Here is a 14,779-nt window from a genome sequence, read left to right as displayed (position 1 = left end):
GGGCAATCTAGCGGCAACCGAGTGGCCTGAAGGCGGAACCGGCCAACCCGTCGCCCTCACCATCGTTGCGCTTCGAGATGAACTATTGCTAAAGATGATCGTCCTCGTCAACCACGGCGCTACCAGAGTTACCACCACATGCGCCTTAAAAGCGTTCTTGTTTGGGTCAGCGCCACCAGAATTGAATCGGCAAGTAAGCGGATATTACACAACTCGTAACGAAGACCCTCTCCGCGACCTCGCTGCCAGTGTGCGCAGTGTACAGCAAATGACAAACGATGTTGCGAGCGATATATCGGAAAAACTTTGCACTGACGCGACGGTCGCCACTGCAGGTTGTGTGAGTCTCGCGCAAAGTGCCATATCAAACGTGCGCAAGCTAGTGACAAGCAACTTCACCAGATCCGTAGATTCTGCATGCGCTCGGATATGAATGAAAGTATCGAGAGATAACACCGACACGAGTTGCGCGACGGCGCTGGCTGCAGTCCCTACAACACTGGATTTATTAATCAACGTAGTTGTGATCGTAATGGCGTTTCGAGTGTGCACCAGAAACTACAACCAGTACTACAGAAAACTGGCATGAGGGTCGCGGTCTAACGTTATGTTGGTGTCTCGCATCGACCGTCGACGGCCGTTTGCCAGCGGCTGAAAATGGCACAGTTGACGAAATGGAAACGCCGACCGTCGATAGTGCACTCTCGCAAGTTCCAACCGCACCATCTCAGGAGACAGACCACAGAGTCATATTAGCGAAGGGTACATAGAAAATGCGCAAACCGCCGCAACCGCCCATATACATACTATACGAGTTCAACATAGAGTGGAGTAAGAAGTTACTACCGATTGTATTTCCAACGTGCAAGCAGCTGGTGTGTCACGCTTTACTTGAGTATCACAGAGGTTGCGATGTCCTGTGTTCCACGAGCGCATGGAAACAAGTGAACAAACTTCTACGGACCGTACTGTTGGGGTATGAGCGAGCTGTAAAATCAATACACACTAGACACGCGGACTTTGCCGCGTTACTGGACACGCATATCGCCACAACAAAACCGGGTCAAGTGTTCGGGGCGTCACCGCGCTCGACTATACACGTCTTGGCCTACCACGAGTACATGAGCCCACAGATCCTAAGCGAGGTCGAAGCCGTTGTGTCTACCCAACGCAAATTCAGCACAGCCGTGCGCGCTAAGACAAGTCCCTCTACACTGCTGGAAACTTTGGAAACGTGGAAGGCTGGCGTGTACGTGCTTTCTACACATCTCAACGGTATGATCGCGATACTCTCGGCCGCACAACAACTAATGGTCATGTGTTCGGAAGGTCTGATCAGGTCTGACATGACCGGTTGTCAATCGACGTCGAGCGTGCACTCACACACGGATATCCTGGCGTACAGTAAAGCGACGGCGACCTCTACGCTCACGTTGATCGCCGATGTTTCGAAGGGCAATCGAGTGTGTTGGCTGACGAAAGCTATGGTGACCGACGGTCGCGTCGACTACAATGTGCCTCATTGCGACTGGAGAGGCGTATGTGATCCTTTGCAAATCGATAACACCACCGCGGTCGAGTGCGAAGTCACGGTCGGCGGCGTGTTGTCCTTACTGTGCCCCATACAATGTGACGGTCCGTGTGACGGACCGGTGTGTTACGACCCGACTAATGAAACGTACCAGGTGATAACATTGCATCCGCCCATTACAGCGGAGCGAGCGTTTCGCCACACTCCCAAACCAAAGTTAATAGTTGTAGCGCACGCCCTTTCGGACCTCGGTGCACGCGAAACACTGGCGTACACTCACAACATCACGCTCGAGACAGCTCAAGCGTTACGCGAAAAAAAGGACGTGTTCGAATCCATAGAGAATATACGGTCTTTAGCGTATGCGTATATAAAGAAGGTCGATGACATTTACAGACCCGGCGGCGTGGGCACCACAGTAGAACAACAAGGTGCTCTCAAGCACACACAGATACTGGCCGAATTATCACTCGCGATGTCTATCCTGACATGCCCGTTTCTGATTTCTATGTATATTAAATTATGACAAGAGCTACGGTGGTTACGATTACACTCTGACCACGTGCCTTAGTTTCTGCTAGTGACCTATAAATACATTTGACCACTTGCTCTCACTGCCATTAAAGCGGCTGTACCCACACGTACAACACCCAAGAAAAAAAATGATCTCGCTGTCTGTACTGGGTGTACTCTCAGTAGTCGCAGTTGCTCAGGCCATGGTGGTACGCTCACATAACGCCTCTGAGATGCGTCCCATCACACCACCTCCTAGACTACTCGCGAAGGAGTATTCAACACCCCCTTTGTACGAAGACAACCATTATAACGAGCACAGCACAACGCTTGCCGCACGCGAAGACAACATGCAGGAGACAACGCTACCACCTTTCGTGAGAACAACGGATTCGAGTGACAACGATCGCGACTATGATGAGCACATTACAACACCCTCTGTGCAAGAAGACCAGGTGCAGGAGACAACGCTACCACCTGTCGTGAGAAACAAGAGTTTGGTTAACAATGATCATCGTCGTGTCCCATTGTAAACGGGCGCGCCATTGCACACATCGTACATGTGTGTTAACCCACCTGTATGCGACAGACTTTGTGTGTTGCATGACATCGAGATGTATTGACGTCTGTGTCAATACAGGACTCTCTATAAGCCGGGAGCTGGACGCTAACGACCCGTGCATGCGCCACACAAAAGGTATCGTACATGTGTTAACCCACCTGTATGCGACAGACTTTGTGTGTTGCATGACATCGAGATGTATTGACGTCTGTGTCAATACAGGACTCTCTAAGCTGGGAGCTGGACGCTAACGACCCGTGCATGCGCCACACAAAAGGTAACTCGACTAACTACAAAACGAATATTGTGATGTAGAAAGTTGGCTCGACTGTTTGAATCAGCTGCAGCTGCGGTTTACTCACGAAGTGAATCGCACGCTTGTTAGAAGTACATTCGGAGCACTTAAAAAATACATCGCTCTCATCGAGTTCCGTCTCAGCGTTCACCGGCTGATGGGCAAGAGCGTGACGTGGGATCGCCAGGAACTTACTTAAGGACTATCATCTCATTTGGCATTTACTCACGGACCCAAGAAACCAGTTCCGAAAAATGGTCGAGAATTATAACTTGTCTAATAGCAACTGGAAGATATGTTGCGTCATAAGCCTCTGATGGTTCACAAGGTGCACGGTCCACTCGAAATCCTAATGCTGTATTTGTAGTACATACTCTAAGTCTTCTCTGTTGATGTCAGACTAGAGTTTTATTAGAGTTTTACTTTGCAACAATGGGATTCGAGCAATTGATGTGTATATTTTTAATAGTGCACAATGCTACTATTCCTAGGCTGAATGTATGACATGGTTCTTATGTATCATTATGTATCATTTCCATTAAGTACTAATTTAAATGAAGTCCCTCTGTCCTCAGTGCTAGGTTGTGGGTTTAATACACATTATTATGATCAACCTGTTGAATAGTATAATAACAATATTCCTGTAAAAGTCATTTAGTAATGAACAACCTCAGTTCTGTGAAAGAACATCATGTCTCTGATGTGTACACTGCAGGCCTGACCGGTCTTGCTGGGGCCTCTCTCCTGGAGGCGCTCAATCAGTCCGGGTGGTGACACGTGGCAAGACGCTCCTCGGGGCGCGTCTTGCTTGGGCCTCTCTCCTGGAGGCGCTCAGTCAGACCCAGTGGTGACACGTGGAAAGAAGCTCCTCGGGGCGCATCTTGCTTGGGCCTCACTCCTGGAGGCGCTCAGTCAGACCCAGTGTTGACACGTGGCAAGACGCTCGTCGGGGCGCGTCTTGCTTGGGCCTCTCTCCTGGAGGCGCTCAGTCAGACCCAGTGGTGACACGTGGAAAGAAGCTCCTCGGGGCGCATCTTGCTTGGGCCTCTCTCCTGGAGGCGCTCAGTCAGACCCAGTGTTGACACGTGGCAAGACGCTCGTCGGGGCGCGTCTTGCTTTGGCCTCTCTCCTGGAGGCGCTCAGTCAGACCCAGTGTTGACATGTGGCAAAACACTCTTCGGGGCGCGTCTTGCTTGGGCCTCTCTCATGGAGGCCCTCTGTCAGACCCAGTGTTGACATGTGTCAAGACGCTCCTCGGGGCGCGTCTTGCTTTGGCCTCTCTCCAGGAGGCGCTGAGTCAGACCGAGTGCTGACATGTGGCAAGAAGCTCCTCGGGGCGCGTCTTGCTTCGGCTTCTCTCCTGGAGGCCCTCAGTAAGACCCATTGTTGACATGTGGCAAGACGCTATTCTGGGCGAGTCTTGCTTGGGCCTCTCTCCAGAAGGCCCTCAATCAGACCCAGTGTTGACACGTGGCAAGACGCTCCTCGGGGCACGTCTTGCTTGGGCCTCTCTCCTGGAGGTGCTCAGTCAAACTGAGTAGTGACATGTGGCCTGACGCTCCTCCGGGGGCGTCTTGCTTGGGCCTCTCTCCTGGAGGCGCTCAGTCAGACCCAGTGGTGACACGTGGCAAGACGCTCCTCGGGGCGCGTCTTGCTTGGGCCTCTCTCATGGAGGCCCTCTGTCAGACCCAGTGTTGACATGTGTCAAGACGCTCCTCGGGGCGCGTCGTGCTTTGGCCTCTCTCCTGGAGGCGCTCAGGCAGACCGAGTGCTGACATGTGGCAAGACGCTCCTCGGGGCGCGTCTTGCTTGGGCCTCTCTCCTGGAGGCGCTCAGTCAGACTGAGTAGTGACATGTGGCCTGACGCTCCTCGGGGCGCGTGTTGCTTGGGCCTCTCTCCTGGAGGCGCTCAGTCAGACCAAGTGGTGACATGTGGCAAGACACTCCTCGGGGCGCGTCTTGCTTTGGCCTCTCTCCTGGAGGCCCTCAATCAGACCCATTGTTGACATGTGGCAAGACGCTCCTCGGGGCGCGTCTTGCTTGGGCCTCTCTCCTGGAGGCGCTCAGTCAGACCGAGTGCTGACATGTGGAAAGACGCTCCTCGGGGCGCGTCTTGCTTGGGCTTCTCTCCTGGAGGCGCTCAGTCAGACCCAGTGGTGACCTGTGGCAAGACACTCCTCGGGGCGCGTCTTGCTTGGGCCTCTCTCCTGGAGGCCCTCTGTCAGAGCGAGTGTTGACATGTGGCAAGACTCTCCTCGGGGCGCGTCTTGCTTGGACTTCTCTCATGGAGGCCCTCAGTCAGACCCAGTGTTGACATGTGTCAAGACGCTCCTCGGGGCGTGTCTTGCTTGGGCCTCTCTCCTGGAGGCGCTCAGTCAGACCCAGTGTTGACATGTGGCAACACGCTCCTCGGGGTGCGTCTTGCTTGGGCTTCTCACCTGGAGGCCCTCAAGCAGACCCATTGTTGACATGTGGCAAGACGCTCCTCGGGGCACGTCTTGCTTGGGTCTCTCTCCTGGAGGCGCTCAAACAGACCGAGCAGTGACATGTGGCAAGATGCTCCTCGGGGCACGTCTTGCTGGGGCTTCTCTCATCGAGGCACTCAGTCAGACCCAGTGTTGACATGTGGCAAGACGCTCCTCGGGGCGAGTCTTGCTTGGACCTCTCTCACTGAGGCGCTCAGTCAGACCGAGTAGTGACATGTGGCAAGACGCTCCTCGGGGCGCGTCTTGCTTGGACCTCTCTCCCGGAGGCGCTCAGTCTGACCCAGTGTTGACATTTGGCAAGACACTCCTAGGGGCGCGTCTTGCTTGGGCCTCTCTTCAGAAGGCCCTCAATAAGACCCAGTGTTGACACGTGGCAAGACGCTCCTCAGGGCGCGTCTTACTTGGACCTCTCTCCTGGAGGCGCTCAGTCAGACTGAGTAGAGACATGTGGCCTGACGCTCCTCGGGGCACGTGTTGCTTGGGCCTCTCTCCTGGAGGCGCTCAGTCAGACCAAGTGGTGACATGTGGCAAGACACTCCTCGGGGCGCGTCTTGCTTGGGCCTCTCTCATGGAGGCCCTCTGTCAGACCCAGTGTTGACATGTGGCAAGACGCTCCTCGGGGCGCGTCTTGCTTGGGCTTCTGTCCTGGAGGCCCTCAGTCAGACCCATTGTTGACATGTGGCAAGACGCTCCTCGGGGCGCGTCTTGCTTTTGCCTCTCTCCTGGAGGCGCTCAGTCAGACCGAGTGCTGACATGTGGCAAGACGCTCCTCGGGCCGCGTGTTGCTTGGGCTTCTCTCCTGGAGGCCCTCAGTCAGACCCATTGTTGACATGTGGCAAGACGCTCCTCGGGGCGCGTCTTGCTTGGGCCTCTCTCCTGGAGGCGCTCAGTCAGACCGAGTGCTGACATGTGGAAAGACGCTCCTCGGGGCGCGTCTTGCTTGGGCTTCTCTCCTGGAGGCGCTCAGAAAGACCCAGTGTTGACATGAGACAAGACGCTCCTCGGGGCGCATCTTGCTTGGGCCTCTCTCCTGGAGGCGCTCAGTCAGACCCAGTGGTGACCTGTGGCAAGACACTCCTCGGGGCGCGTCTTGCTTGGGCTTCTCTCATGGATGCCCTCAGTCAGACCCAGTGTTGACATGTGGCAAGACGCTCCTCGGGCTGCGTGTTGCTTGGGCTTCTCTCCTGGAGGCCCTCAGTCAGACCCATTGTTGACATGTGGCAAGACGCTCCTCGGGGCGCGTCTTGCTTGGGCCTCTCTCCTGGAGGCGCTCAGTCAGACCGTGTGCTGACATGTGGAAAGACGCTCCTCGGGGCGCGTCTTGCTTGGGCTTCTCTCCTGGAGGCGCTCAGAAAGACCCAGTGTTGACATGAGACAAGACGCTCCTCGGGGCGCGTCTTGCTTGGGCCTCTCTCCTGGAGGCGCTCAGTCAGACCCAGTGGTGACCTGTGGCAAGACACTCCTCGGGGCGCGTCTTGCTTGGGCCTCTCTCCTGGAGGCCCTCTGTCAGACCGAGTGTTGACATGTGGCAAGACTCTCCTCGGGGCGCGTCTTGCTTGGGCTTCTCTCATGGAGGCCCTCAGTCAGACCCAGTGTTGACATGTGTCAAGACGCTCCTCGGGGTGTGTCTTGCTTGGGCCTCTCTCCTGGAGGCGCTCAGTCAGACCCAGTGTTGACATGTGGCAACACGCTCCTCGGGCCGCGTCTTGCTTGGGCTTCTCTCCTGGAGGCCCTCAGTCAGACCCATTGTTGACATGTGGCAAGACGCTCCTCGGGGCACGTCTTGCTTGGGTCTCTCTCCTGGAGGCGCTCAAACAGACCGAGTAGTGACATGTGGCAAGACGCTCCTCGGGGCGCGTCTTGCTGGGGCTTCTCTCATCGAGGCACTCAGTCAGACCCAGTGTTGACATGTGGCAAGACGCTCCTCGGGGCGAGTCTTGCTTGGACCTCTCTCACTGAGGCGCTCAGTCAGACCGAGTAGTGACATGTGGCAAGACGCTCCTCGGGGCGCGTCTTGCTTGGACCTCTCTCCCTGAGGCGCTCAGTCAGACCCAGTGTTGACATTTGGCAAGACAATCCTAGGGGCGCGTCTTGCTTGGGCCTCTCTCCAGAAGGCCATCAATCAGACCCAGTGTTGACACGTGGCAAGACGCTCCTCGGGGCGCGTCTTACTTGGGCCTCTCTCCTGGAGGCGCTCAGTCAGACTGAGTAGTGACATGTGGCCTGACGCTCCTCGGGGCGCGTGTTGCTTGGGCCTCTCTCCTGGAGGCGCTCAGTCAGACCTAGTGGTGACATGTGGCAAGACACTCCTTGGGGCGCGTCTTGCTTGGGCCTCTCTCATGGAGGCCCTCTGTCAGACCCAGTGTTGACATGTGGCAAGACACTCCTCGGGGCGCGTCTTGCTTGGGCCTCTCTCATGGAGGCCCTCTGTCAGACCCAGTGTTGACATGTGTCAAGACGCTCCTCGGGGCGCGTCTTGCTTTGGCCTCTCTCCTGGAGGCGCTCAGTCAGACCGAGTGCTGACATGTGGAAAGAAGCTCCTCGGGACGCGTCTTGCTTGGGCTTCTCTCCTGGAGGCCATCAGTAAGACCCATTGTTGACATGTTTCAAGACGCTCCTCGGGCCGCGTCTTGCTTGGGCCTCTCTCCTGGAGGCGCTCAGTCAGACTGAGTAGTGACATGTGGCCTGACATTCCTCGGGGCGCGTATTGCTTGGGCCTCTCTCCTGGAGGCGCTCAGTCAGACCGAGTGCTGACATGTGGCAAGACGCTCCTCGGGCCGCGTGTTGCTTGGGCTTCTCTCCTGGAGGCCCTCAGTCAGACCCATTGTTGACATGTGGCAACACGCTCCTCGGGGCGCGTCTTGCTTGGGCCTCTCTCCTGGAGGCGCTCAGTCAGACCGAGTGCTGACATGTGGCAAGACGCTCCTCGGGGCGCGTCTTGCTTGGGCTTCTCTCCTGGAGGCGCTCAGAAAGACCCAGTGTTGACATGTGACAAGACGCTCCTCGGGGCGCGTCTTGCTTTGGCCTCTCTCCTGGAGGCGCTCAGTCAGAACCAGAGGTGACATGTGGCAAGACGCTCCTCGGGGCGCGTCTTGCTTGGGCCTCTCTCCTGGACGCCCTCTGTCAGACCCAGTGTTGACATGTGGCAAGACGCTCCTCCGGGCGCATCTTGCTTGGGCCTCTCTCCTGGAGGCCCTCAGTCAGACCCATTGTTGACATGTGGCAAGACGCTCCTCGGGGCGCGTCTTGCTTGGGCCTCTCTCCTGGAGGCGCTCAGTCAGACCCAGTGGTGACACGTGGAAAGACGCTCCTCGGGGCGCGTCTTGCTTGGGCCTCTCTCCTGGAGGCGCTCAGTCAGACCCAGTGTTGACACGTGGCAAGACGCTCCTTGGGGCGCGTCTTGCTTGGGCCTCTCTCCTGGAGATTCTCAGTCAGACCCAGTGTTGGCATGTGGCAAGACACTCCTCGGGGCGCGTCTTTGTTGGGCCTCTCTCCTGGAGGCGCTCATTCAGACCCAGTGGTGACATGTGGCAAGACGCTCCTCGGGGCGCGTATTGCTTGGGCCTCTCTCCTGAATGCCCTCTGTCAGACCGAGTGTTGACATGTGGCAAGACTCTCCTCGGGGCGCGTCTTGCTTGGGCTTCTCTCATGGAGGCCCTCAGTCCGACCCAGTGTTGACATGTGTCAAGACGCTCCTCGGGGCGCGTCTTGCTTGGGCCTCTCTCCTGGAGGCCCTCTGTCAGACCCAGTGTTGACATGTGTCAAGACGCTCCTCGGGGCGCTTCTTGCTTGGGCCTCTCTCCTGGAGGCCCTCTGTCAGACCCAGTGTTGACATGTGGCAAGACGCTCCTCCGGGCGCATCTTGCTTGGGCCTCTCTCCTGGAGGCCCTCAGTCAGACCCATTGTTGACATGTGGCAAGACGCTCCTCGGGGCGCGTCTTGCTTGGGCCTCTCTCCTGGAGGCGCTCAGTCAGACCGAGTGCTGACATGTGGCAAGACGCTCCTCAGGCCGCGTGTTGCTTGGGCTTCTCTCCTGGAGGCACTCAGTCAGACCCAGTGTTGACATGTGGCAAGACGCTCCTCGGGGCGAGTCTTGCTTGGACCTCTCTCACTGAGGCGCTCAGTCAGACCGAGTAGTGACATGTGGCAAGACGCTCCTCGGGGCGCGTCGTGCTTGGACCTCTCTCCCTGAGGCGCTCAGTCTGACCCAGTGTTGACATTTGGCAAGACACTCCTAGGGGCGCGTCTTGCTTGGGCCTCTCTCCAGAAGGCCCTCAATAAGACCCAGTGTTGACACGTGGCAAGACGCTCCTCAGGGTGCGTCTTACTTGGGCCTCTCTCCTGGAGGCACTCAGTCAGACCAAGTGGTGACATGTGGCAAGACACTCCTCGGGGCGCGTCTTGCTTGGGCCTCTCTCATGGAGGCCCTCTGTCAGACCCAGTGTTGACATGTGGCAAGACGCTCCTCGGGGCGCGTCTTGCTTGGGCTTCTCTCCTGGAGGCCCTCAGTCAGACCCATTGTTGACATGTGGCAAGACGCTCCTCGGGGCGCGTCTTGCTTTGGCCTCTCTCCTGGAGGCGCTCAGTCAGACCGAGTGCTGACATGTGGCAAGACGCTCCTCGGGCCGCGTGTTTCTTGGGCTTCTCTCCTGGAGGCCCTCAGTCAGACCCATTGTTGACATGTGGCAAGACGCTCCTCGGGGCGCGTCTTGCTTGGGCCTCTCTCCTGGAGGCGCTCAGTCAGACCGAGTGCTGACATGTGGAAAGACGCTCCTCGGGGCGCGTCTTGCTTGGGCTTCTCTCCTGGAGGCGCTCAGAAAGACCCAGTGTTGACATGAGACAAGACGCTCCTCGGGGCGCGTCTTGCTTGGGCCTCTCTCCTGGAGGCGCTCAGTCAGACCCAGTGGTGACCTGTGGCAAGACACTCCTCGGGGCGCGTCTTGCTTGGGCCTCTCTCCTGGAGGCCCTCTGTCAGACCGAGTGTTGACATGTGGCAAGACTCTCCTCGGGGCACGTCTTGCTTGGGCATCTCTCATGGAGGCCCTCAGTCAGACCCAGTGTTGACATGTGGCAAGACGCTCCTCGGGCCGCGTGTTGCTTGGGCTTCTCTCCTGGAGGCCCTCAGTCAGACCCATTGTTGACATGTGGCAAGACGCTCCTCGGGGCGCGTCTTGCTTGGGCCTCTCTCCTGGAGGCGCTCAGTCAGACCGAGTGCTGACATGTGGAAAGACGCTCCTCGGGGCGCGTCTTGCTTGGGCTTCTCTCCTGGAGGCGCTCAGAAAGACCCAGTGTTGACATGAGACAAGACGCTCCTCGGGGCGCGTCTTGCTTGGGCCTCTCTCCTGGAGGCGCTCAGTCAGACCCAGTGGTGACCTGTGGCAAGACACTCCTCGGGGCGCGTCTTGCTTGGGCCTCTCTCCTGGAGGCCCTCTGTCAGACCGAGTGTTGACATGTGGCAAGACTCTCCTCGGGGCGCGTCTTGCTTGGGCTTCTCTCATGGAGGCCCTCAGTCAGACCCAGTGTTGACATGTGTCAAGACGCTCCTCGGGGCGTGTCTTGCTTGGGCCTCTCTCCTGGAGGCGCTCAGTCAGACCCAGTGTTGACATGTGGCAACACGCTCCTCGGGGCGCGTCTTGCTTGGGCTTCTCTCCTGGAGGCCCTCAGTCAGACCCATTGTTGACATGTGGCAAGACGCTCCTCGGGGCACGTCTTGCTTGGGTCTCTCTCCTGGAGGCGCTCAAACAGACCGAGTAGTGACATGTGGCAAGACGGTCATCGGGGCGCGTCTTGCTGGGGCTTCTCTCATCGAGGCACTCAGTCAGACCCAGTGTTGACATGTGGCAAGACGCTCCTCGGGGCGAGTCTTGCTTGGACCTCTCTCACTGAGGCGCTCAGTCAGACCGAGTAGTGACATGTGGCAAGATGCTCCTCGGGGCGCGTCTTGCTTGGACCTCTCTACCTGAGGCGCTCAGTCAGACCCAGTGTTGACATTTGGCAAGACACTCCTAGGGGCGCGTCTTGCTTGGGCCTCTCTCCAGAAGGCCCTCAATCAGACCCAGTGTTGACACGTGGCAAGACGCTCCTCGGGGCACGTCTTACTTGGGCCTCTCTCCTGGAGGCGCTCAGTCAGACTGAGTAGTGACATGTGGCCTGACGCTCCTCGGGGCGCGTGTTGCTTGGGCCTCTCTCCTGGAGGCGCTCAGTCAGACCTAGTGGTGACATGTGGCAAGACACTCCTTGGGGCGCGTCTTGCTTGGGCCTCTCTCATGGAGGCCCTCTGTCAGACCCAGTGTTGACATGTGGCAAGACACTCCTCGGGGCGCGTCTTGCTTGGGCCTCTCTCATGGAGGCCCTCTGTCAGACCCAGTGTTGACATGTGTCAAGACGCTCCTCGGGGCGCGTCTTGCTTTGGCCTCTCTCCTTGAGGCGCTCAGTCAGACCGAGTGCTGACATGTGGAAAGAAGCTCATCGGGATGCGTCTTGCTTGGGCTTCTCTCCTGGAGGCCATCAGTAAGACCCATTGTTGACATGTGTCAAGACGCTCCTCGGGCCGCGTCTTGCTTGGGCCTCTCTCCTGGAGGCGCTCAGTCAGACTGAGTAGTGACATGTGGCCTGACATTCCTCGGGGCGCGTATTGCTTGGGCCTCTCTCCTGGAGGCGCTCAGTCAGACCGAGTGCTGACATGTGGCAAGACGCTCCTCGGGCCGCGTGTTGCTTGGGCTTCTCTCCTGGAGGCCCTCAGTCAGACCCATTGTTGACATGTGGCAAGACGCTCCTCGGGGCACGTCTTGCTTGGGTCTCTCTCCTGGAGGCGCTCAAACAGACCGAGTAGTGACATGTGGCAAGACGCTCATCGGGGCGCGTCTTGCTGGGGCTTCTCTCATCGAGGCACTCAGTCAGACCCAGTGTTGACATGTGGCAAGACGCTCCTCGGGGCGAGTCTTGCTTGGACCTCTCTCACTGAGGCGCTCAGTCAGACCGAGTAGTGACATGTGGCAAGACGCTCCTCGGGGCGCGTCTTGCTTGGACCTCTCTCCCTGAGGCGCTCAGTCAGACCCAGTGTTGACATTTGGCAAGACACTCCTAGGGGCGCGTCTTGCTTGGGCCTCTCTCCAGAAGGCCCTCAATCAGACCCAGTGTTGACACGTGGCAAGACGCTCCTCGGGGCACGTCTTACTTGGGCCTCTCTCCTGGAGGCGCTCAGTCAGACTGAGTAGTGACATGTGGCCTGACGCTCCTCGGGGCGCGTGTTGCTTGGGCCTCTCTCCTGGAGGCGCTCAGTCAGACCTAGTGGTGACATGTGGCAAGACACTCCTTGGGGCGCGTCTTGCTTGGGCCTCTCTCATGGAGGCCCTCTGTCAGACCCAGTGTTGACATGTGGCAAGACACTCCTCGGGGCGCGTCTTGCTTGGGCCTCTCTCATGGAGGCCCTCTGTCAGACCCAGTGTTGACATGTGTCAAGACGCTCCTCGGGGCGCGTCTTGCTTTGGCCTCTCTCCTGGAGGCGCTCAGTCAGACCGAGTGCTGACATGTGGAAAGAAGCTCCTCGGGACGCGTCTTGCTTGGGCTTCTCTCCTGGAGGCCATCAGTAAGACCCATTGTTGACATGTGTCAAGACGCTCCTCGGGCCGCGTCTTGCTTGGGCCTCTCTCCTGGAGGCGCTCAGTCAGACTGAGTAGTGACATGTGGCCTGACATTCCTCGGGGCGCGTATTGCTTGGGCCTCTCTCCTGGAGGCGCTCAGTCAGACCGAGTGCTGACATGTGGCAAGACGCTCCTCGGGCCGCGTGTTGCTTGGGCTTCTCTCCTGGAGGCCCTCAGTCAGACCCATTGTTGACATGTGGCAACACGCTCCTCGGGGCGCGTCTTGCTTGGGCCTCTCTCCTGGAGGCGCTCAGTCAGACCGAGTGCTGACATGTGGCAAGACGCTCCTCGGGGCGCGTCTTGCTTGGGCTTCTCTCCTGGAGGCGCTCAGAAAGACCCAGTGTTGACATGTGACAAGACGCTCCTCGGGGCGCGTCTTGCTTGGGCCTCTCTCCTGGAGGCGCTCAGTCAGAACCAGAGGTGACATGTGGCAAGACGCTCCTCGGGGCGCGTCTTGCTTGGGCCTCTCTCCTGGACGCCCTCTGTCAGACCCAGTGTTGACATGTGGCAAGACGCTCCTCCGGGCGCATCTTGCTTGGGCCTCTCTCCTGGAGGCCCTCAGTCAGACCCATTGTTGACATGTGGCAAGACGCTCCTCGGGGCACGTCTTGCTTGGGCCTCTCTCCTGGAGGCGCTCAGTCAGACCGAGTGCTGACATGTGGCAAGACGCTCCTCGGGCCGCGTGTTGCTTGGGCTTCTCTCCTGGAGGCCCTCAGTCAGACCCATTGTTGACATGTTGCAAGACGCTCCTCGGGGCGCGTCTTGCTTGGGCCTCTCTCCTGGAGGCGCTCAGTCAGACCGAGTGCTGACATGTGGCAAGACGCTCCTCGGGGCGCGTCTTGCTTGGGCTTCTCTCCTGGAGGCGCTCAGAAAGACCCAGTGTTGACATGTGACAAGACGCTCCTCGGGGCACGTCTTGCTTGGGCCTCTCTCCTGGAGGCGCTCAGTCAGAACCAGAGGTGACATGTGGCAAGACACTCCTCGGGGCGCGTCTTGCTTGGGCTTCTCTCCTGGAGGCCCTCAGTCAGACCCATTGTTGACATGTGCAAGACGCTCCTCGGGGCGCGTCTTGCTTGGGCTTCTCTCCTGGAGGCGCTCAGACAGACCCAGTGTTGACATGTGACAAGATGCTCCTCGGGGCGCGTCTTGCTTGGGCCTCTCTCCTGGAGGCGCTCAGTCAGAACCAGAGGTGTCATGTGGAAAGACGCTCCTCGGGGCGCGTCTTGCTTGGGCCTCTCTCCTGGAGGCCCTCTGTCAGACCCAGTGTTGACATGTGGAAAGACGCTCCTCCGGGCGCATCTTGCTTGGGCCTCTCTCCTGGAGGCCCTCAGTCAGACCCATTGTTGACATGTGGCAAGACGCTCCTCGGGGCGCGTCTTGCTTGGGCCTCTCTCCTGGAGGCGCTCAGTCAGAGCCAGTGTTGACATGTGGCAAGACTCTCCTCGGGGCGCGTCTTGCTTGGGCCTCTCTCCTGGAGGCGCTCAGTCAGACCCAGTGGTGACACGTGGAAAGACGCTCCTCGGGGCGCGTCTTGCTTGGGCCTCTCTCCTGGAGGCGCTCAGTCAGACCCAGTGTTGACACGTGGCAAGACGCTCCTTGGGGCGCGTCTTGCTTGGGCCTCTCTCCTGGAGATTCTCAGTCAGACCCAGTGTTGGCATGTGGCAAGACACTCCTCGGGGCGCGTCTTTGTTGGGCCTCTCTCCTGGAGGCGCTCATTCAGACCCAGTGGTGACATGTGGCAAGACGCTC

This window comes from Nothobranchius furzeri, chromosome 17 (genome assembly GCF_043380555.1).
Source record: "Nothobranchius furzeri strain GRZ-AD chromosome 17, NfurGRZ-RIMD1, whole genome shotgun sequence".
Lineage (NCBI taxonomy): Eukaryota > Metazoa > Chordata > Actinopteri > Cyprinodontiformes > Nothobranchiidae > Nothobranchius > Nothobranchius furzeri.
The sequence above is the reverse complement of the archived record's forward strand: the minus strand, read 5'-3'. Positions refer to the sequence as shown.